The 23,665-nt window shown below is 33.0% G+C and overlaps 2 pseudogenes; both read left to right on the forward strand.

The window, feature by feature from the left end:
* Positions 1–16,679: 16,679 nt before the first annotated feature.
* Positions 16,680–17,622, forward strand: LOC150034431 (uncharacterized; annotated as a pseudogene).
* A 76-nt stretch (positions 17,623–17,698) lies between these two features.
* LOC150034432 (uncharacterized) lies at positions 17,699–18,500 on the forward strand (annotated as a pseudogene).
* Positions 18,501–23,665: the final 5,165 nt, after the last annotated feature.

Here is a 23,665-nt window from a genome sequence, read left to right on the forward strand (position 1 = left end):
CCAAAGACATATAGTGGCTAAGTTAGTTTACTTTCAAACTACTTTCTTAAAAATGAAGTATGAAGTATGTGTCTATAAATAAAAAGGAAATGAGAATGAAAAAAAAAAAAATCAAAGGCTTAAAGGGGTAGTGTTGTTAATAAGAAGGTGAAGAAGAGGAAAGGGAAAGTAATAGGGGTTTGAGAGAGAAAAGTATTACTATATAAATTTTGAACTCAAATTTGAGTTACTTAAACTAAAACCTCCTCGTTGGTTAGGGTGTTGGGGAATTTAGAGTATAGAAAAGAAAAGGGGGAAATTGGTAAAATAGTACAATGGTGTTAGGTAAAGGGATGTGAAAGATGAAGGAGTAATATGAATTATTTAATAAGAGTATAAGACAAAATGTACTAGCTAATAAGTTGAGAGAGTGTAATTTGCAAGTGAAATTGAATGAAAGAGGTTTGAGTTGGTTTATTAAGGTGGAGTTTTGAAATGTTTTATTTTATCGAGAAATAAAAATAATACTTTACAAGTTTGAAGATCAATCGTTGTGCTTTGATTGAAATGTGTTCAAATAGAAAGTATATGAACTACAATGTTTGAGAATAAAGAGTTTCGTGTTGCAAGTGGTTTTTAAATCACTATATCTTTATATCCATAGTGATTAACCGTATGCTTTGAAAATGTGTTTTTGTAGTATATTAGAGAGATAGGTTATTGAGACCTGCTTTGATACACACACAAGCTTTGGGCCATTGAGGTGATTTGCTCTTTGGGAGCCACTTTGCATGCATCATGACATAGATTTGTTTTGCTATGTAGCTTGAGAGAGTTCTTGGTGTATAATATGATAGAGATTGCTTTGTTATATATTTAAAGATTACTCGGTACATAATATAACAAAGATTTGCTCTGCTATGTGTCTAGAGATTACTCAATGCATATTATGACACAAATTGCTCTACTATGCGTATTGGGATTACTCTGTACCAGTACGATAGAGATTTGAGTATAAATTTGGGAATGAGTTTTACCAAATTATGTCTATGTTTTCGAGGGCTACTTATATGCAGAATTTTTATATGTTTTAATTTTCCTGAGTTTTAAAAATTATCACGATTTACAATATTTTCAAGAGTTTGGACTTTTCTTAGAGAATGTGTAAACTTCCATTTAAAATTATTTCTTTTATATATGAACTTTTACCACTCACTGGACATTTTTCTAAGTTTTTTATTAAATTTTTCACTAGGTAGCATTTGAGGTTCCAACACCCCCACGAGTGGTGAGATCTGCCACTAGTTTTATTTAGATTTTGCATTATTGCATATGTATTTTGTTTTTGTTGTCTTGGTTTGTAGTTAGAGTGGCTAGCTTAAAGCTCAAATGGTTTGTAAACGAATATTTGCACGTTTTCTCTTACTTAAATTTTCATGATGTGGTTGAAGTGTTGTGATTTAGATTCTATGGAAGAGTGTGTAATGGGACACACACTTAGAGGTTGATTAAAACAAATATTTTTGGAGTGTTTAAAGAGTTTTCTTGTAGGTGTAGTTTATCCAATTTTCAAGGAATATAATATTGATAAAGTTTATAAAAAAAAATATTTGCTAGGCACCTATTGTCAAAAATGTTTTTAGAGTTTGACAATAGATTTCATAGTTTAGTTTGAATTTATTGTCGTCATGTGATGTGACGTCCTATATATGTATATATAATTTTAACTTACAACTTTTTTAAGATAAACACGATTGGCGTAGGTTATTCTTTTAATTTCACATTTTTTATATTTTAATATCTAAAATTTGCAGAATATATATTTATATATTATGTTATTTTGAGTTTAAAATTTACATATTATTTTAATTAATTTTTAAGTAAATTTTGTTATTATCATTAAACAATATGAATATTCGTGTTGTTTATATACATAGATATTATGGTATTTGTTTTTTGTTTGTATCTTTTAGACATGCTTCTTTTGTTATTTATCCCTTCAACATTTTTCTCATAGTTGATGGAATGGTTATAATGATGCAACATTCAAAACAACAACATAATTGAATTTTGGCTTGTACATATATTTGGATGAAATAATATCATAAAAATAATTTGCTATTCATATTATAGAAAAAACAATTATCAAATAAATATTTTTTAAAAAATTTGAAAAACAGAAATAGTTATCAATAGGTAGTTGTTTTCTATTTCTAAAAAACAAACACAAAAACCAGTTACCAAGTATATATATGGATTTTGTGTTTAAAAAAAACAGAAAACAGAAAACCCAAAAACAAAAAATAAAAAACTGAAATTATTATCAAACGGATCCTTAATTTTTAAAATAAAGTTTACAAACTAAGTATTCAAACTACAACTTTCTTAGTTTTGTTATCTACTTTCTAAGAATTTTAAAATTTAAACTAGGTTTTGAAATTAAAAAAAAAAGTTTTAAAAAACTGGTTTTTGTTTTTAGAATTTTGCTAAAGATTTTAATATTTATGTAAGAATGATATAAAATTATGGAATGTATTATGAAATAACAAGCATCATTTTCAAAAACTAAAAACAAAAATATCAAAATGTTATCCACTTGTAATCCAAATCATCTCATGATTTTAGCCCTAAACGCATTCTCATGAATCTCTTCCGAACAATATCGTCATTTAATTTAGTGGATACAATACATTCATAGAAGTATATTAGATCGAACATAGTTCAACTAATATAAAGTTATATTATCAATTTTGAGATCAGAAGTTTGATACTCCATCTTTATCCTATAAATATAAATATATATATATATATATCAATAATTTATAATTATTAATGTGGGTTTCAAAAATAAAAGACACCGAATAAGTGGGTAAATATAAACATCAAAATATTAATTCAAAGTCTACGAAGATTAACAAAATGTTTTGTCCTTGTTTTGTTTGTTTGAGGGTAGCCATGTTACCTTTCTTTATGATTCTTTTTTCTTTCTTTGAAACAGCATTTATGAACCACTTGCATTTTTCTACCCCATTTCGTAAGTTGGTGTTGATTTTCTTTTATTTCCAACGTGACAGATCCATGGAAATGAATATAATGTACATTACAATGTGTAAGGTTAGAAATCGAAGTCCATGGTAGAATTTCTATCCGTTTAGAACTATATTCCTTTTGATAAAGAAATTAAAAAAAAAAAATAGAGACATTTATAGAAAAAATAATAACAAATAAGAACTCAAATTTCCGAGTATATTTTTGTCTTTTTTAAAAAACATTACAGTAGTTCTTATGACTAATCTATAATGTAAATATTTGAAAAACTTTTTTATTTTTTAATTTTTGAGAATGGTAATATCTTCTTACTTTTAGCACATCTTTAAAATTACTATTACTATTTTTTTTTAGTACAACAATTTATGGAATGAGGATTGAACCTCCGACATCTATAGACGAATGTCATATTAATACCATTGAGTCAAATTCACTTTAGCAAAATTACAACTAAAATAAAAATTATCTGACACACGATAAAAATTATATACGATGTTACAACATTTTCAAGTAAATAGGGAAAGGGAAAGTAATAGGGGTTTGGTAATCAAGTTTGGTGCATGATCACCTATAGTTAAGGAACGGTGTGGTCAGTGTGCCCGATAGTGACCTATAGCTAAGGAACGGTGTAGTCAGTGAGGAGATACTTATGCCAATGAAGATTGCTTCCAGTGATCGGAAAATCCAAAATAAAAAAAAATCATTGATTTATTTCCAACACTCCGGATAAGCGGAAGGATCTATGTCTTGGACTGAGGCAAGGGCACGAGCTGTAAAGGCTTGGCTTAAAAGCACAAGTAAGGAGAAGCTCGAATCAGTCTCATCTCGTGATGCCTCCATTGAATATGTTGTTCTAGACCCACCCACTCTTATTTAGGGCACAAGGGGCCTTGGCCTAGCTTATTAAGTGCTGGTTTGAGACCAGCCAAGCAACCCTAGGGGTAGGAATGAGAAATCATTTCACCTTTTTAGTTGGAACTTTAGGCGGTTTGCGAAAAAGATAGTGAACAAAATTATTCCCGACTAAGAGAAATGTATAAACCAATGCTTCCGATTTGATTATTATAGCTTCGTTTAGTTGGAATCTTTTTACAGATTCACTCTCCTTTGTTCCTTTGTTCGAGAAATACGGATTCACTCTCCTTTGTTCCTTTGTTCGAGAAAGCCTGTGCCTAAAAGCCCGAAGTTGAAGGAATAGAAAGTCTTTACTTGAGATTCTCTTAATAAACTTATATACTTTTTTTTTTCCAACTCAAGGAGTAATGCATTATGAGTAATGCATCAAATGTATGTACGAGTAACAATGATTTTTTTCGCTAAATACGGCCAAGCAACCTAACCGATAAGGGGAAAAAAACAGGTGTTCCACTCAACTATGTAATACCACTCGATCGAACACAATATAATATTGACACACACTAAAAACGCACAAGACAATCGTTTATCTTGAAAGAGTCTATCGCTAAAATTCATCCACCAATACAAATGTGGGGATAAGATCTTTTTTACTCTCACATCGCAATATACCAACGACAATATCAAATTATCGCCGAAACCACAAGTTATTAGGCGACATTTGACCGATTGTTTTAAAAAATCTATCAAAATTTTACAATTATGAGCCTTTATAGGCCCATCTAGTACGGCCCATTTGAACAGTTACTTTTAGAAGGTGGGGAGAGGATTTATATGAATGAGTTTTGCTCACCTTTTGCAAAACTTTCGATGTGGGACAAATGTAAAAACTCAAATCTCTCTCTCCATTATGTGCCAAGTCGTCTTCTTCTCAAATCTTCCCCTTTTTCTTTGTCACCACCTCTTTTATTTGTTCGAAAAATTTCACAAAATAATCTAAAACTAAATTTTTTTTTCTACCACTGACCTTTTATCCATATAAAATTCTAAAATTATCCCCAGTTTTTAAAACTCCTCAAACCGTACCACATTTCTTCTTCATTCAACAATTTCTTCAACCCTTCATTCAATGTGCATTCAATACAACACCAACATTCTACTAAAACATTTATTCCTAATTAATATTCTTCCAATAGCATTAAAGAGAATGGAAGGACACTCTTAGTATTCACTTCCTGTTGAACTCCTCACGAAATTCTCTCATTGTTCTCTTGTAGCTTTCTCTCAGAGTTTCAGTTCAACATCTTTGTTGATCGCTTTCATTGTCAGATTCAGAAACGGAGAAAATGTAAGTGAAAGTCTATGATTTTTTTCCCCCAATCGCTTTCATAATGAGTGTCGTTTAGCATTAAATGAATGATCGTATAGTAATATATACACAATCGTTCATTACAATATAAACGATCGTTCATAAATTACTAGACGATCATTCATTACAATATAGACGATCGTTCATAAATTGCAATACAACCATATAGTAAATTATAAATGATCGCGTAGTAATTTATACATGATCGTTTACTAAATTATAAAAGATCGTGTAGTAATATATACATAATCATTCATTACAATATAAACAATCGTTCATAAATTACTAGAAGATCGTTCATTACAATATAGACAATTATTCATAAATTACAATACGATCATATAGTAAATTATACACGATTGTGTTGTAATTTATACACGACCGTTTAGTAAATTATAAACGGTCGTGTAGTAATTTATCAACAATCGTATAGTAAATTATAAACGATCGTGTAAATATTTATAAACAATCGCATAGTAATGTATAAACGATTGTTCATTTATCAATAATTTGTTTATCCTATTGTAGATCAATGACACTACTTCGCATCTTGTACGATTTGATGGGGATTGGGATGAGTCCGGAAGAAATTATGTTAGTTATTTATTTGCTTAGTTAAATGTACAATACAAATTATATTCTACAAATTTAGCACAAATTTATTTAAATAATTGCATAACAAAATCTAAACGATCGCATAACAAAACCTAAAAGATCGTATAACAAAAATTAAACGATCTCATAACAAAAACTAAATAATCGCATAACAAAACCTAAACGATCGCATAACAAAAACTAAATGATCGCATAATAAAACCTAAACGATCGTATAACAAAAACTAAACGATCGCGTAACAAAAACTAAACAATCGCATAATAAATATCTAAACGATCATATAACAATTAGTCAAACGTGTAACAGATATCTAAACGATTGTGTAACAGTTAGCCAAACGATCGCATAACGGATATCTAAACGATTGCGTAACAGTTAGCTAAACGATCGCATGACAGATGTTTAAATAATCGTGTAATAGTTAGCTAAATGATTGCGCGATATAAACCTTAGCTAAATGATCGCACGATATAAACCTAAGTGATCGTGTAATAGTTAGCTAAATGATCGCACAATATAAACCTTAGCTAAACGATCGCATAACAGATGTTTGTATTCTCTATACGATCGCTTAGTAATCTCTATTTGATCGCTTAGTAATATTTAAACGCTCACTTAGTATTCTCTATCTGATCGGTTAGTATTCTCTCAACGATCAGGAAATTAACGAAATGGAGGGAGACCCTATCGTTGTAAAGTATTCGCATGGGCAAAAAGTCAGTGGTAGAAAAGTTTTTAGGAAGAGGTCATTGGTAGAAAAGTTTTTGGGTTTTGGGTCATTTTGTGAAATTTTCCTATTTGCTCCCACATTTTATTTATTTATTTTTATTTTTTTGAGTACCACATTTTATTTATTTTAATATTATGTCTTTTGTAGTAATAGTTGACTATATATGATTATATCATCTTTGCTTTCTAATTAGCTTCATCTCTCTATCACCTTTTAGTTTACTAATTATATTTAATTAGTATATTATAATTATGTTATTTACTATTGAAATAAATAGCTTCAAGATTATTTTGAACATTATTTTCTTTTGTTGAATATTTATCTTCTAAAAAATTATTTTTCTTCTCTCAATGTTACCATTCGACCTACTTTATAACTTTTTTACATCTAAATTTAGAATTCTGATAAATGATATCAAAATCTTAGTGTGTTTTTTTTTGTTATTATTAAATGTTTGTTACATATGTTTGTATAGAGAACCAATTAATTTTTGTTCATCCATTGCATTTATTTATTTTATTAATTTTTCGGTCTTTATTATTACCTAGTAATTCATAATTATTGGTTAAAACAATTGAAACAATTAAGATGCACTGAATCCTCTATCCCATAAGAAGAAATATCAATGAAGTCATCGGAGTATGTATCATCTAACAAAAGCCCAAAGCCTTCAACATTTGGACTCACATAGAGACCCCATTTACACAATTAATAGATACCCTTAATAAATCAGTACTGTACCGAATGAGAACACTCAAAGCTCGTGATTGAGAGGTATGGACATGCATGACATAAGCTCCAACATGAGGAGAAATATGTGGAGCTCCATCTGAGATATCAATATCATCAAAAAGCAAAATCCATACATTCATCAGTAGTAACCAAACCAAGCTTCAAGCCAACAAAATCTCACAATTCGAACGAGAATAGTAGATAAGTAGCTTGATAACATGGGAACTAATATGGCTCATAACTTGATTTGACATGAAGACATCATAATGGAACTGAGCTAAGTTCCCAATTTGTTATTACAGACATCCCAAGGCAAGGGAAAGTCCAGTAATGTGTAAGGAAGGACACCAATTTACTATGTCAATTTTATGAAGAGTGACATCTTTGACACTCAGATCTACTAACAACAGCTGGTTGGTTATAGACCAAGTCTTTCTCTCTCCAACTGTGAATTCTAACACAAGATGCCTCATGGTGGGTCTTTGCTTAAAAACATATTTTTCATCAACTTTTTTTAAGAAATGTTTTAATAAGGGCATCAGAGAACACAAAACAACGCTCCCTCACATGAACTATCCTAAAATCTGAACAATCAAAACCATAAACCCACGAGGAAAGTTAACAAAGAACTCTCGAATAACTTTAGGATAGAAAAGATCACATTCAACATAGTATTTATCAAGCCTGGTTCGACAATTAATTCCACAAACTCCAAGCAATCTTGAGCTCTATCTGAGAACTTCTTCTCAACAATAATTTTTCTTTTAACCACATATTTCCTAACCTACCACTTGCCTCATTGTGAAAGGGCACTCCATCAAGTGGCATAGAGGGAACAGAGGGAAGATGATTCTTTTTACTTCTTGCATGAGAATTGTCTTCCTTAAAGCTTAAGTCTTCGACCACATTTTTAGTAGAAACAACTGTATCACTTTCAGAGACAAAAATATTTTTCTCAGATGACTATAACTTTGTTGGGGTTGATGCCCTAAACATTGTAGAGTCCTATAGTTTGTAAACCTTGTATGAACAAACATTTTAGTGATGATATTTTATTCACTCTGTCTTTGAAATATATGATATTTTAGATGCATTAACCACAAACCAATAAACTAACATCCATGGTTATCATTGTAACTTAAACATGTATGTGGAGACGTATAGGTGGATCATGTTTAAGTGATAACCTGAATGGTCTGTAGTATATGGATAAGGTAGGTACCTTATCCTTGTGACACTATGAGTATGACCTGCTTTATAGGTGTTACAAATGTTGTAAAGTGCTACAAATGATCTGATCTTGATCATTCATGTATTAGACATGTGAGCAGAGATATTCTATACAAAGGAATTTCTATAAGACCGGACCATGAAATGTTTCGTCTCGTTATATAACACCGTTCATAATAAAAACTTTCATTTCACTAGGATGACCATAGGTAACATGACCTTAATCCCGAGTGAGTTGTGAATTTTTGCCTATGAGGGCAGTCATTTGATTTGTATGGGTGAGAGTGGCCAGATCGCCGACTCAACAGGTCTACCATTTTGGGGATTTGTCTGATTGAAGAGCTGGGAACTCAACTACACAAGATGGAATTCACTCCTTCCCCAAATCAGGGGTAAGTAGATAAATTGCTTCCTTAAGGGCTAATTCCGGGTCTTGAACAATGTGACGCCACGCCTTCTTTTGGCCAGAGAGGAGTTTATTCATAGTAAGACTATGATCTATTGCTCATTAGAGGGATTAGTGGTACTTAAGGAGTTAAATGTAACTATAGAGGCAAAACGGTAAATTGGCCCAACTATACTTACGAGCAATTTATGAAGGGTCATTGTACTGTTGATTGGTTATATCCAATGGACACAGAAATATATCTGTAGTGTGAAGAGTGCAGCTGTCGGTCTTTAATGAAGTGTCCGACAGTTAACGGATGGTGGATATTGTAATTAAAAAGTTTAATTAATTATTCACGTACCATTAGAGCTTCAAGCTACAAGTCCATAAGGCCCCTTGGTGGCTCAAAGGATTTAAGTTGAGAATCAGTTCTTAGGTTAGTTTGAAATATTCAAATTAATAAGAGGGAATTTAATTTAAGAGAGAATTAGTTTTTATCTTTTTACCTAACAAGTTTTCAACTTCAATCTTATACTCCTTGAACTTTTCAAGAGCATTAGACTTATGTCGCATTAGGTATAGATACCCTTATCTAGAATAATCATCTATGAAAGAGATGAAATATTCATACCCACCTCGTGCTCTTATACTCATTGGACCACAAAGGTTTGAATGCATAAGCTCCAAGGTTCCCTTGGCTCGATAACCTTTTCTAGTAAAAGGTCGCTTGGTCATTTTGCCTTCAAGGCAAGATTCACATACTGGCAAAGAGTTTTCTTCTAAACCACTTAGAAGTCCACATTTCACCAACTTCTCAATCCTATTGAGATTGATGTGATCTAACCTTAGATGCCAAAGACATTTTCTTTAGGAGAAACTCTTGGTCTTTTTACAGTTGTTGCTGTTTTGAACATTTCAGTATTAAGCAAGGCTTTTACGACTAACGACCTTAGTACATACAAGTTATTTTCCATTGAACCAAAACCAATCTCCATATTATTCTAAAAATAAACACTTTATTCTCAGAAAAGGAGATGGAATAACTTAGTTCAATCAAACAATAAACTGAGATTAAGTTCCTCTTGATATGAGGAATTACATAAACATTATCCAGTAACAGATACCGTTTCTTGTCCAAGAATAACATAAGCCTGCCTACAACAACAACTAAAATGACCTCACCAGTACTGACTCTAAGAGTCAATTCTCCTGCTTCCAACTATTTCCAAGAACTAAATCCTTGATAGGAAGAACATACGTGGTTAGTAGTACCTGAATCAAGTATCTAAGCAAAATAATCATTCTCTACCAAACTCGTCTCCAAGACAAACAAATCACATTTATGTCTTCAGAATTCCTCCTTTTCTGGAGAGTAGTGGGATCAACATTAGAACCTAGACTATAAACTCCAAGTTCCATTTCAGAGAACAATTCTCGTCGATGAACTTCATCACAGTCAGCAACAATTGCTTTCTCTTTTAGTCCCTTGACATTTAAGAAAGACTAAAGATTATCTTGGGAACAAATACTACTGGTTTTATTGTCATCAATCCCATTTTGCTCAAAAAGTGAGAACTTACGTTCAAACAATTCTTGCAATGAGTTTATGATCTCACGTGCAATGACCATGTTCTCAACCCTATTGGCCAATACATCAGGTATGTTAGCTAAAATGTGAAATCGAACCATTGAATTTGCCTTCATCCACACCTTATATGCATTACGAACATTTTACGGTGCATCAGGGATCGGGACTTGAGAACAATCCTCAAACATGACAAAAACGAGGTTGTTTACCACGAAATATGTTTTAATAGACTCTTTCCAACGTATGTAATCGGTCAAAGTAGAAAAGGAAACTAACGGAAAATCAAGCATTGACATGTTACTGAAAAAAATAAACATATTGATCTACGTTAGATTTTAGCATATACTCTTTTAAAACAAATCCAATCAGGTTTAGCAAAATCTAAATGAACCCGTAAGAAATCTAGTTTTGCGATGACACTTTAGCAGTTTAGGAAAAAAGCCACTGAAGAATAGCCAATTTATCCCTCATCTGAATTGAGACATTCTCAACCAATTATTACACTAGAATAACTCTTGTTCCTATAATGACTAGCCATCATTGATTTGGTCAAGAAATCATTAACTTGCTTAACAATTTCCTGTAAGTGTGACCCTTCATTTTATATCCTAAAGTTCCGCCCCAAACAACCAATCTGAAGAGAAAAACCGATTGGAGTAAAAACTAAAGCGACCCTAACCATTTCTGGAGTTTGCCTTGATATTGACCAACCGTACAAACCATCTGAAGGGGGACGCTCCTAGGGCACCACGAGGCTGTGCAAGAAGATCTCACGGTGCAAACCAATGAAGGAGACTGCAGGACATGTTGACACACATCATTCTCTCACTTACTATAAATACTCTCTCCATTCACCTTAATATTGACCCATGCAAACACCATCTAAAAGAGGACACTCCCAGGGCACCACAAGGCCAAGCATGAATCTTACAGTGTGAACATTAAGAGAGAAACGTGAGTGGAATTGATATATCATATATATCTTTTCCTCCCACTGAGTATTTTAACAACCTAGGGTTTAGTTTACTTAGAAAAACACGACTAATTATTTTTACTAAGTGACTGTTTAGGTTTGCCCAAAAGTAACTCTTACTTTGGAAAGCTAAACAACTTTTGATCAACATTCGTTAAACTCTTTAATGAACTTTAATCAACTGTTGTACACTACAAGAAAAAGGCCTTTTTTTAGCCTTTGGGAATAACTATTTTCAAAATAGGCTATGAAATAAAATGAAAATAAAGAAAAATAAAATGAAAAAAAAAGAAATGAAAAATTTTTTATAAAGGGAAATGAAAAACACACAAGAGGGAAATGGCACCCGCAAATTCACGCGAGAGGGAAAGGGAAAAATAATGGTCGTTCATCCTATCGTCATTCACGCGAGGGAAAAATAATAGACTCCTTCAAACACTGATCGTTCATCCTATCATCATTCATCCTATCGTTCAAATGGATCGTTTTCGACTCCTTCACAGATCTCGCTTCGACTCCTCGCACAAATTTTCCCTAGCGTAGATCTGAGATCCTTTGACTCCTTTGAATTCTCCTTCGTTCAAACTCGATGACCTAGCACAGATCTTCTTGCGCAAGCGCAAATGCATTTAAACTTGCCCTAGCTCCTTCGTTTGCATGACGAAGCTTGCCATTACCAAAGGTAAATTTCAATTACTTCTTCTTTTTGGGGGGATTTTATGTTATTTCTTTTTCTTTCAAGGTAAATTTCAATTACTTCTTTTTTTTTTTGGAGGGGGGAGGGGGAGGGTTTTGTGTTCTTTTGAATGTTGTGTTCTTTTTGGGGAGATTTTGTGATCTTTTGAATGGTTTGTGTAATCCTTTTCAAGGTTTCATTTTGCAGAAAGGTCTAGAATACAAGTTAGTAAGAATTTATGTTATGGGGAAAAGGAAAGCAGATTCATTTGGGTTTCTTCATTGGCCATTATATAAGTTTTTTTTGCTTGAAAAACAGCTCTTTATTTATTTATGTATTATTATTCTTCTTTTGACTATTTTCTTTTCTTGGATTCCAATATATATCTATGGTCTTTTTTTTTTCTAGATAGTTACCAAGTGTACAACATTGAAAGAGACCATGGAGAATTTTAACTCGGGCATTATTTTTTGTTACATTATTCCACTTAGTGTAATCATATTGAAGAAACTAGTTAAAAGAATTGTATTGATTATTGTGGTACATGTTAATATGAGATATTTCAACTAGTTAAGATATGAGGTCGAGGGCAAACATTTCAAATTCTCTCAATACCCTATATTTCAACTAGTTAAAAGAATTGTATTGATTATTGTGGTACATGTTAATATGTGATATTTCAAATAGTTAAGACATGAGGTCGAGGGCAAACATTTCTAATTCTCTCAATACCCTATACGTTGTTGAACTTTAAAGAAAAGAAAAAAAAAACTATTTTTGTTACCAAACGGTAAATTTCAATTACTTCTTCTTTTTGGGGGGATTTTGTGTTCTTTTGAATGTTGTGAGATAGCTCTTAAGGATTCTATATATGGGTGTTTCATTGGATTTGAATAATTTTTTTTAAAATTATTCTTGTTACCAAACGGTTGATTTTCAAGGCAATTCACAACCAAGCATCCCACTAAAAAATTTTGGTTATTTCATTTCATGTGCTCTCAATTGTGTAACTAGAACTAGACACCAATAATTTTGAAAAATATCCAATCAAAACCTCTATGACCGCTACCAAAATTCAAAGATAGATCCACATTTCATTGGAGGGAGGTTTTCATCCAGTCCTTTTACAAATATGGAAGACCAATCTTTGAGACGTTATATGATGTAGTCTTCATGTTTCTGTTTATTGAGAATTTTATATTTGTGTTGGGTAGTTAAAGTTGATTGTGTAATCATAGTTTTAAGTAGTTTTTAAGGGATTTTGCCGTGTCTTTAGTAATTAACCTAAATAGTACCTTGTCAAAAGTTCCATAGTGGCTGACCCATAACTCTCCAACAAAAACTGCAGTAACATTATAACATTTGCTAATTTGAGAAACAAGTATTCTTTATTTTTTTTTCTTAAAGATATAAACAAGTATTTTTCTTTAATAATTAGCCCATTTCTAATGAAAATTTTTTACAAAAGGCTTCAAAATCACTCGGGTTAATAACCATCCTTACAATGAATAAAAAACAATATACAAGAATGAAGGATATGGGATAGATACCCTTAAAGCACTAGGATGAACGACCATCCTTATAACATGTGCACTAGGATAAATTGTTAGATTTTGCTTCTATTTTTCACCTTCTGAACGTTTTTTGAATGTCTTGTGACTGTAAAACTAGTATATATGTGAAAGTTTGATTTGGAAGGTTATGGCTGTATTAAGTTTTGTTTTTTTTCCTTTCATTTTGCTTTCTATCTATCTTTTTCATTGATTTCCTTTCTCTTTACTCTTTTATTTCCATGTCTCTTTTCATATTTATTTTATGAAAGTATGCCATCAAAAAGTTCATTGAAAAATTAGACATTAGAGCAAAGTAGCCGTTGATTTCACATTCTCAACTTCTTCAGAGACACAACATATTTGAGAGTTGTAAGGTGAACACCTTTCACATACTTTTCTCTTTTATTAATTTGAAAAAATTTGTCCTCCTTTGTTTCCTTTATGTCTAATTTCAATCTATTTTGAGTTAAATGAGTTGATCTCATAGAGAGAGGGGATTAGAAACCCAAAAGGTAGAGACATTATTGCTGCATATAGAGGGAATTAGGTGTTGTATCTCAGAAGGTTGCACATGAAGTTTGAGTCTATTGCCCTGTTTTGCTATAGTTATGTATGAGTTTAGTTTGAAGGTTTCATTGGGGAATTTCGTGTTATGGGTGCGAGGAAATAAATGCCCACTGCCTTACCTTTTTCATTCTAATTTATGGGGTGTTCTAATTTTAGCCTTTGAAGCCTTTATTGTATAGTGGTTTTATTTTGAGATTTGTGAATGGAGGCTTTTGTTGTTGCTCCCCAAAACACTCCTATAGACAATTAGGATTTAAAGTAGCAAGCATCCCCAGTACCAAAGACTCTAACTCTAGTGGCAAGCACTTTTATAGACAATTAGGATGTTCACCATCCCGTGCAACACTTGTCAAACAAAGAATTTGATTACATTGTCTAGGTCCACCTTTTTCTTTTATAATTAATATATTTGGATTCCATCACAATCTTTGAACATTTAATTCTTTGTTACTTCACCATCCCAGAAATAAGATGCAAGGCCTATGAATTTCATCAAGTTAGCTCATTGAAAATTGATATTATCTTTTCTCAAATAGTGCTTGGTGACCAAGTAATTGGTGATTGAACTAATCATCCAAAGAGATTACCAACACCTTGAAAATGTTTAGCAAAGATTGGGTGCATCTAAATTGATATAAAAGTAACTAACTATTAGTTTTGAGTTAATCTTTTGATGCATACTTAACAAAATTGACTTTGTCCAATAGTGCTAGTAATGAATATATGGAAGGAGCATATAATTTTCTACAAGTGAAGAAAAGGAAGTCAAATGCCAATAATGTTTTGTGCCCATGTAAAGAATGTAGAAATATGAGACATTGTGATTTTGAAATCATATATGAGCACTTGGCCATTAAGGGAATTGACCCTATATATAATATTTGGTATCATCATGGAGAAGTATGTGAAGGGGATGAAGTCCAGAATGAAGTTGAAGATAGTTTTATATTTGAAGCAATAAACTTCTATGAGAGCACATATATGGGGGAAGAGGACAACATTAATGACCATTCTACATCAAAGAAGGAAAACAATTTTTCTCAAAAGGTTCAAGAGGAAAATACTCCATTGTATGCAAGTTGTACAAAGTATATGAAAATGTCAGCAACTGTAGCATTATATAAACTGAAAACCTTTAATGGTTGGTCAGAAACAAGCTTCACCAACCTTTTAGGGCTTTTGCATGACATGCTCCCAATGGGCAATGTTATTCCAAGATCTATTTATGAAGTTAGAAAATTGTTCAAGAAATTTGATTTAGGCTACCATAAAATTCATGCATGTGTTAAGGATTATTGCCTATTTAGAAATGAGAATGAAAAGTTGGAAAGTTGTCCTCATTGTGCGACTTCAAGATGGAAGATTGATGAACGAACAAACCAAATCAAACAAGGTATTACTGCGAAGGTATTGAGATACTTTCCTATCATTCCATGACTTAAATGGATGTTTAAAATAAATGAAGTTAGTGAAAATTTACGTTGGCATTGGAACCATAAAAATACTGATGGAAAAATTCGACATCTAGTTGACTCTATTGTATGGAAAACAATTGATAAAAAGTGGAATGAGTTTTCTATGGATCCACACAATCTAAAGGTTAGGCCTTGCTATAGATGGGTTAACCCATTCTTTAATTTGAGTAGTCTGTATAGTTGTTGGCTAGTCATGCTTGTTACTTACAACTTTCCTCCTTAGTTATGCATGAAAAAAAAATATATAATGTTGACATTGTTGATTCCTGGCCTTAGACAACCAGGAAATGATATTGATGTTTATCTACAACCTTTGGTGGAAGATTTACAACAACTATGGAAAGGAGTACAAGTTTATGATATTGTAATGAACACACATTTCAATTTGAGATCAATTCTTATGTGGACTATAAATGATTTTCCAACATATGAAAATCTTGTCGGATGCACCACAAAAGGTAAATATGCATGCTCAACTTGTGGAGATAATACTCGTTCTTATTGGTTGAAACATAGTAAAAAATTTGCATATATGGGTCATAGACGATTCTTATCAAGGGCTCATCCGTATCAAAGAAAAAAAGCATGGTTTGACAGAAAAATAGAAGAAGAGTTACCTCCCAAAATTGCAACAAGTAGTGCAATTTATGCCCAACTTGAAGATTTTGATAATTGTTGGGGGAAAGGTGAAAAGAGAAAGAGCAAGAGTCGTAAAGAATTGTCAAATCAAAGGTGGAAGAAGCGATCAATTTTCTTCGATCTACCATATTGGAAGGTTAATGAACTCTAAGTTTATGGTGTATTTTATTGAGTTTCAAATTATTGAGATTCAAACTAGACCATTAACAATTTGAAACTTTTATTGTGTAGGAGTTACCAATATGCCACAACTTGGATGTCATGCACATAGAGAAGAATGTGTATGAGAGTATTATAGGTACATTATTAGATATAAATGGAAAGACAAATATGGAATTAATGCAAGGACTTACAACTTTTGAAAATTCACCCTGACCTACATCCTCAAGAACGAGGAGGGAGAACTTACCTACCTCTTGCTCCACACACATTGTCGAAGTCTGAGAAGAAATTATTTTGTTCAAGGTTGTACAAACTAAAATTGCCAAATGGATACAGTTCAAATATTTCAAAATGTGTATCATTAGATGAATGCAAAGTGATGGGGTTGAAGTCTCATGATTATCATGTGTTGATGCAACAACTTTTATCTGTGGTGCTTAGAGGCTTGCTTCAAAAAGGTCCAAGACATGCAATATATAGGCTATGTTCATATTTCAATAGACTCTGCCAACGTATAATTAACAGAGAGATTATGTTAGAGCTTGAAAAAGAAGTGGTGGACATTTTATGTCTTCTTGAAAGGTACTTTCCACCTTCATTTTTTGATATAATGACACCTTTAGTTATTCATTTGAGTCGTGAAGCTTGTATATGCGGACCTGCTCAATTCCGTTGGATGTGCCCATTTGAAAGGTATCTGTTTTACTTTTGATATATTGATAATTGTGGTATTTCCTTATACTAATAACAATTAATCTAGATATATGAAGATATTGAAAGGTTATGTACGGAACAAAGCACGACCAAAAGGGTGCATTGCTACTTAGCTGATGAATGTGTCAACTTTTCAAACAAGTATTTTAAACAGTCAATTAAGGTATTGAATAAACAACAACATAATGAAGATTACTAGAATGATGTCATAGTAGAGGGTCGCCTTATATCTTCTGGAACTCCAATTGTATTATCCGATTATGTACATAATAATGGCCATCGATATGTCCTATTCAATACCGCAGAGGTGGAACCATTTATCGAGTGAGTTATTTTGTGTAACAATATTATTTAGTTTAATTTAAGACTATTATTTAATGACAACTTATTTGGGTAGGATGTAAATGAATGAACTCATAATCTTATATAAAAGACTGGCAAAAGATTCTAATCTACTTTGGAATATTCATACAGAAAAATTTTCATCGTGGTTGAAATCCAAGGTAATACTAACTATTTAATAACGAATGAAAATTTAAAACCATAATATACTTTCACTAACAAGTAGGTATGTTTATTCTTACCAGATTGAATTAGATTCGTCTGTTGAAGGTTACTCTGACTTGTTAAAATGGCTTGCAAATGGGCCCAGAAAAAATGCTGTCTTACACTGGATACATTATAAATGGCCAACGATTTCATATAAAGAGTGTTGAAAAATCAACCTAAAATAGTGTTGTTGTTGTACATGCTAGAACATTGTGTAGATCCAGTGCAAAAGATCAATCTCAAGTTGTGAACCTAGTTCCTTATTATGGGGTGTTACAAGAAACCATCTTATTAGATTATTATGTTTACCAACTTCCAATCTTTCGATGCAACTGGGCAAATGTTCGTAATGGAGTAAAAGTCAAGGAAGGATTCACTCTTGTTAATTTACATCAAAGCCAAAGTATATTTGTACGGAAGCCTTTCATCTTTGCATCGCAAGCCAAACAAGTGTTTTATGTTAGAGAACATGACACCTCAAGTTGGTATGTCTTATTAAAAGCACCACCAAGAGGATTTAATGACTTGGAGATGTACGATGAGAATTATGATGGTATTGTGGTTAGTAATAAACAAATTCGTAGTGCAGAAATTGACGTTGATGAAAGTGATGAGCTTACTTATGCAAGAAAAGATTGTGAGGGTGTTTTGATTTGAGGAGCAGTTTGATGCATTGTCTAAATGCTTGTTTGTGATTGTTATACTTTATAATATTTATTTTGTAAAGGTGCTTTGATTATATGATCTAACCTTTGTTCTGTAAAGACTTTTTAACCACTTTGGCAAATATGATATATTTATATAAGTTATTTACTTTCATTAACTTTCTTCATAAATACTTCTTCATAACTTTGTATCATATCGATGTGTATGTCACTGGATAAGCCATCTCCACTATAGTGAGATTACGAATGATGGTAAATATTTATATTGTAAAAAGAGTTCATTATTTTTTTTAACATATGACACCTATTGATTATTTATTAATGATGCTTTTAGGTTGAGATGGAGGGAAACATGCTACCACCTCAGACTATACAACACATACAAGATACCTTGGAACTAAAAGTCAAAGGAAAAAAGATCTCTATGAAGGTCCCTTATAGATAGATTTATTACAAATTTAATATTTTATTTAAATCAATTTAATCCTATTAAACCAATTAAAATTAAACGTAGGTATCTAACTCATTAGAACCGTGATCTTAGGTCTAACTTAATCAAATTTTAAGACCCTTTTAAAACATGATTAAAGTATAAGTTTGCATGCAACTCTTGGTTATTGATTTTAATTCTATTTCATTAATTATAACACTTATAAAAAATGAAACAATCAAAATCAAGCACAATGAGAAGCTAGACATTCACAAGGTATTTATAACTCTTATAAATAAACCTAAGTGTCATGCTTCATTCAATATTCATTCATTACTACTTTATATAACTCTTATATAATAAAGTAATGAACTAAGAATACATGCTCTCATATACCCTTATACTATAACACTTATAATATAAAGATGATGCATCGATATGCTTAATGCATGCATATATTCTATGATGCATGAGCATGCTTTAAGGTAATTTAATCATGCAAACTTCTATATTATAAGTCTTATAATATAAAGATGATGCATGAATAAAATGCATAACCTATGATGGGTTTTAAATCTATATGTCATACAATATGGCATATAAACAAGCACACATCTCATGTACTTTAAATAAAATTGATGGACCGAGACAATTAGCCTCAAAATCGAAAAAAAATCTATCTATTACAAAGAGCATCGAGTCCACTAATTCAAACAAGCGAATCAGGTCTTGAACCGTCCGGGCGAAGCCTTGTTCCTTTGATCATGTAACAGCTTCTTATGATCGTCGAGTAACATCGACCAAGTATAAACGATCATTTAGCCTGAATCGAGTGCCTTTTAACTATGCGATGAAGTATGAAGGTCACACGGTCGTGTAGTGCATAACGAGCAACGCATGCCTAAACGATCGAGTAGATGACGACTATGCGATGAAGCATGATCGTCTAGAAAACCGAGGAGCAAGCGTCGAGTATCTTATACCAGGTGATCGAGTAGCCAGTGACTATGCGATGAGCATGCTGGACTACACGATCGTTTAGTGCACGCGTATGCCATGCGTCGAGTATCATATACTCTATGCGATCATTTACCCCAAGCGTCTATGCGATCGAGTAGCCAACACAACACGATCGAGTAAACTCTTTACTTGATCGTTTAGCATCACCCATGTGATCGTTTAGTAAATACTACACGATAAAGTAGAACTTTTCTACACGATTGTTTAACCAAATCTAAACGATCGTTTAGCCTGGGCTACACGATGTGACCAACCTTTGGTATTCTCCCTCGATGAGAACAACATCTCCATGTGCCTTTGAAACCTCATCACGAACAACTCAAACAAAAATAAAACTTGAATATATACTCGATAGCTTGTTAATTATGCCAAAAAAATGCAGGGGGCCTTACAAATTAACACTTTGTAAATTGAAAGAACGCTTTAAACAGAGGCTATCATCCCGTAAACATCCATCAAACACATCCACAATCACATTTAACACTTAAATGCATTGTAGACACTTAAAACCCACCAAGACTGTAAAAGAAGTTCAATACAACAATGGGATTTGGAAGCGGAAGCGGATCGTTCCAAACTCCATTGAGAAATAACACAAACAATTACAGTCTAGAAGAACAGATTATGCATAGGGAGTAAATTACAACATGTTTCTTTTAAGAACAAACAAGGGATAGAGTATGCAATACCTTTGAAGAACCCTTTCTTCAAGTATCCCTCGATCGTTCAGTAACGTGTCCAACAACATGATCTTGAACGCAACGATCAGAACTCGATCTCAACGAGCAACTGGATGAATCTCGATCACAATCGAGTACAACTCGATCCTTGACCCTCGAACAGAACAAGAACACCACCACCACAAGAGTTACATTGGTATTCTTGGTGTGAGAATCTAGAAGTTGTGGGCTCTGTATGACTTTGGATAAAGGAATGGAGGAAGTGAATGATCAATTATACGATCGAGTATGTGACAGAAGAAGGAAGTCTATCGTATAGACTTGATACTCGATCGTGTAAAAGAAGAAGCCTATCGTATAGACTTGCTACTCGATCGTGTAGAAACGAGTAATTATCGTATAGTAAATTCGATACTTGATCGTTTAGTCACTGAGGCTATCGTATAGTAAAACTATTTTACTCGATAGTGATTTTTTTATGAGAACGATTCGAATGATCAATCATCTTCTGATTTGGAAAACTATTTTCCTTTTTATCTCACGGTTACATAAACTGCAAATAACCTCCCACTCAAGTCGGTTATTAAGAAAAAGAATAATTAATTATCACATAATTAATATATTATAAATAAATATAATAACTAACTTATCATATTATATTTATAACCTATAGTTTTAATATTGCATCATATGCAACATATAAACTATAGTTCTTTTTTATATGATGGCATTTAATATAAATCATATTTATATTAATTCCTATAATTAAATTGTCACACCCCCTCCCAGACTACTCTCTTAGCTCAGGCAAGGACATGACTGCAGCAGTTATCAACCCTTTTTTGACACTTACTGCTTACTAACTCATTTTAGATTACCTGATAACAACATGCAATCTTAAACACAACGGCTGCTACTAAGGCCAAATAAACATTAACCATTAAACACAAAACATTTACAGAATTTACAACACAAGTCTTATAAGTCCCAACTCCCAAACTTAGTCCCTACATGCAACAACTACAACATGTGTACAAATATTTACAGTAACCACCTAGCTGACGGGTTACTAGAACTTCTGACTTTAAGTGGTAGAGTAGATGCAGAGCTATCTTCAGAGGATTTGACCACTACCTGGGGAAAGAAAACATTTGAAAAACGGAGTGAACTACTAGCCTAGTGAGTGACTTAAGAAAGAAAACAGGTTCTCATGCTTAAGTCTCAAATAAAAGATCATACCGAAACATAAATCTTTACAGTAACCTTGTATTGATATGTAAACTTTTCAAGCATTAAACACTAAACTGTTATCATCATAAAACATTAAACTGATTCCTTAGTTGAGAATAACCCTATTATGGTTAAGTCCCAACGTCAAGCCTTAGTTAAGAGAGAACCCTTTCGCTCAAGCTCTCGACGTCAAACTATCTACGTGCACATAGTTATAACTAAGTACCCTCATATCGTAGGTACTACCGCTCAGATACCTTCTCAGTGTCCTTCAGTATTGAGCTACTCGGGTACCTTCTCGATGTCCTTCAATATCGAGCTTGAAGTAACATTAGTCATACCTTTAAAGCATGTATACCTAAATGCATAGAGACATGTCTTTAAAGGTAATAACGCATGCTTTGTGCATATGAACATACATAAATAGTTTTACAACATTCTTTCATACATGGCATGCGTTTGAAAATATAAACTCATAGTTTGCTTGGAAAAACTATTTTGTAAAATAGCTAGCATGAGAATAATCTTCCTTAAAATCATGGATTCTTAAAAACACTATAAATACTTAGTCACTCAAAACTTTAGGGCTACTTCTTAAAGGTTAATATACTTCTAGCAATGGTGTCAATCCTGTGGACACAACAACATATATTTAGATACTATGGTCTCCCTTTTAAGGCTAACTCTTAATTAAGCTTGCGTTAGCCTTCCCCTAGAAGACCTTCACTCAAACGCATACCTGGCTATAGGTCAAGTACTTAAAAATTTCCTTGAGACTTAGGTTCTTGCTATGCGGGCAACACACCTCACCAACGCATTCCCACTATGCAACCAACATTTGCTCTAAGTGTTTTCTTCAGCCGCACATGGTCACTCACATAGGCATCTCTGCGTCCAAGACTTCAATGCAAGCCTCTTCAGCCTAAATAATAGGTTAAACACACAAGGGTGCTCCACCCTTAGTCTACCCAAGCGCCTACTGTGAGTTGCCAACTTACTCAACCCAAGCAGCTGCCTACTTGTTCATAGAATTATATATTTGGCTTACTTCATTAATAACTCAAGTTCTAAAGCTCATCTCAAGAAATTTTCTTCTACAAACTTGTTTAGATTATCTTAGGAAGCTTACCTTAAAATTTCAGCTTCAAATTCTTTGTGGTTCGCCCTGGAGGCTCAATTCTTCATCGACAGCCCAGATTCACCCGTGAACTAAATCTCTTGTCACTTTCTTCCTTCTCCAACCTTATTCTGGTGAGATCTTCTTTTGGCAGCACTGCCTCTGAAACTAGACTCACAGAGCTTTCCAACGACACCAAGAGCTCTAAATTTTCTTGGAGGAATTTTTCAAACTGACCTTTTAAAGTTCATCCTCCCTTTTATACTGCTTCTCACCATTTATTATATTAGCATGACACCTCCAATTCAAATGGACTTAATTTTGGAGATTAGGACAGCTGGTGCCCCTTAATCGGTGATTTAAGACTGATTACTTCACCTATTATCAACGCATGCTTTCAACTAGGTTCAATGCACACCATAGTTGTCATGCAAACCTATTCCAACTCATGTGCTTTGTGCCTTGGCCTCCTCTCGGCTTCAATCATCAACGCAACTTCAGCCCTTTTAGCTTTGCAAAGCCTGACCAACACAAGCTCTACTCATCGCATGCCAAGCTTAACTAACACACACCCAGCCTTACTCCAGCACATAGCTCTAACGCACACTAAGTAGCCAACACCTTGTGCTCAACGCCTATCCTGGCCCACAGCACGCAAAGCCTCAATCGTCTAGCTTTGT

This window comes from Benincasa hispida, chromosome 8 (assembly GCF_027475165.1).
Source record: "Benincasa hispida cultivar pf3 chromosome 8, pf3_genome.v1.1, whole genome shotgun sequence".
NCBI classification, from domain to species: Eukaryota; Viridiplantae; Streptophyta; class Magnoliopsida; order Cucurbitales; family Cucurbitaceae; genus Benincasa; species Benincasa hispida.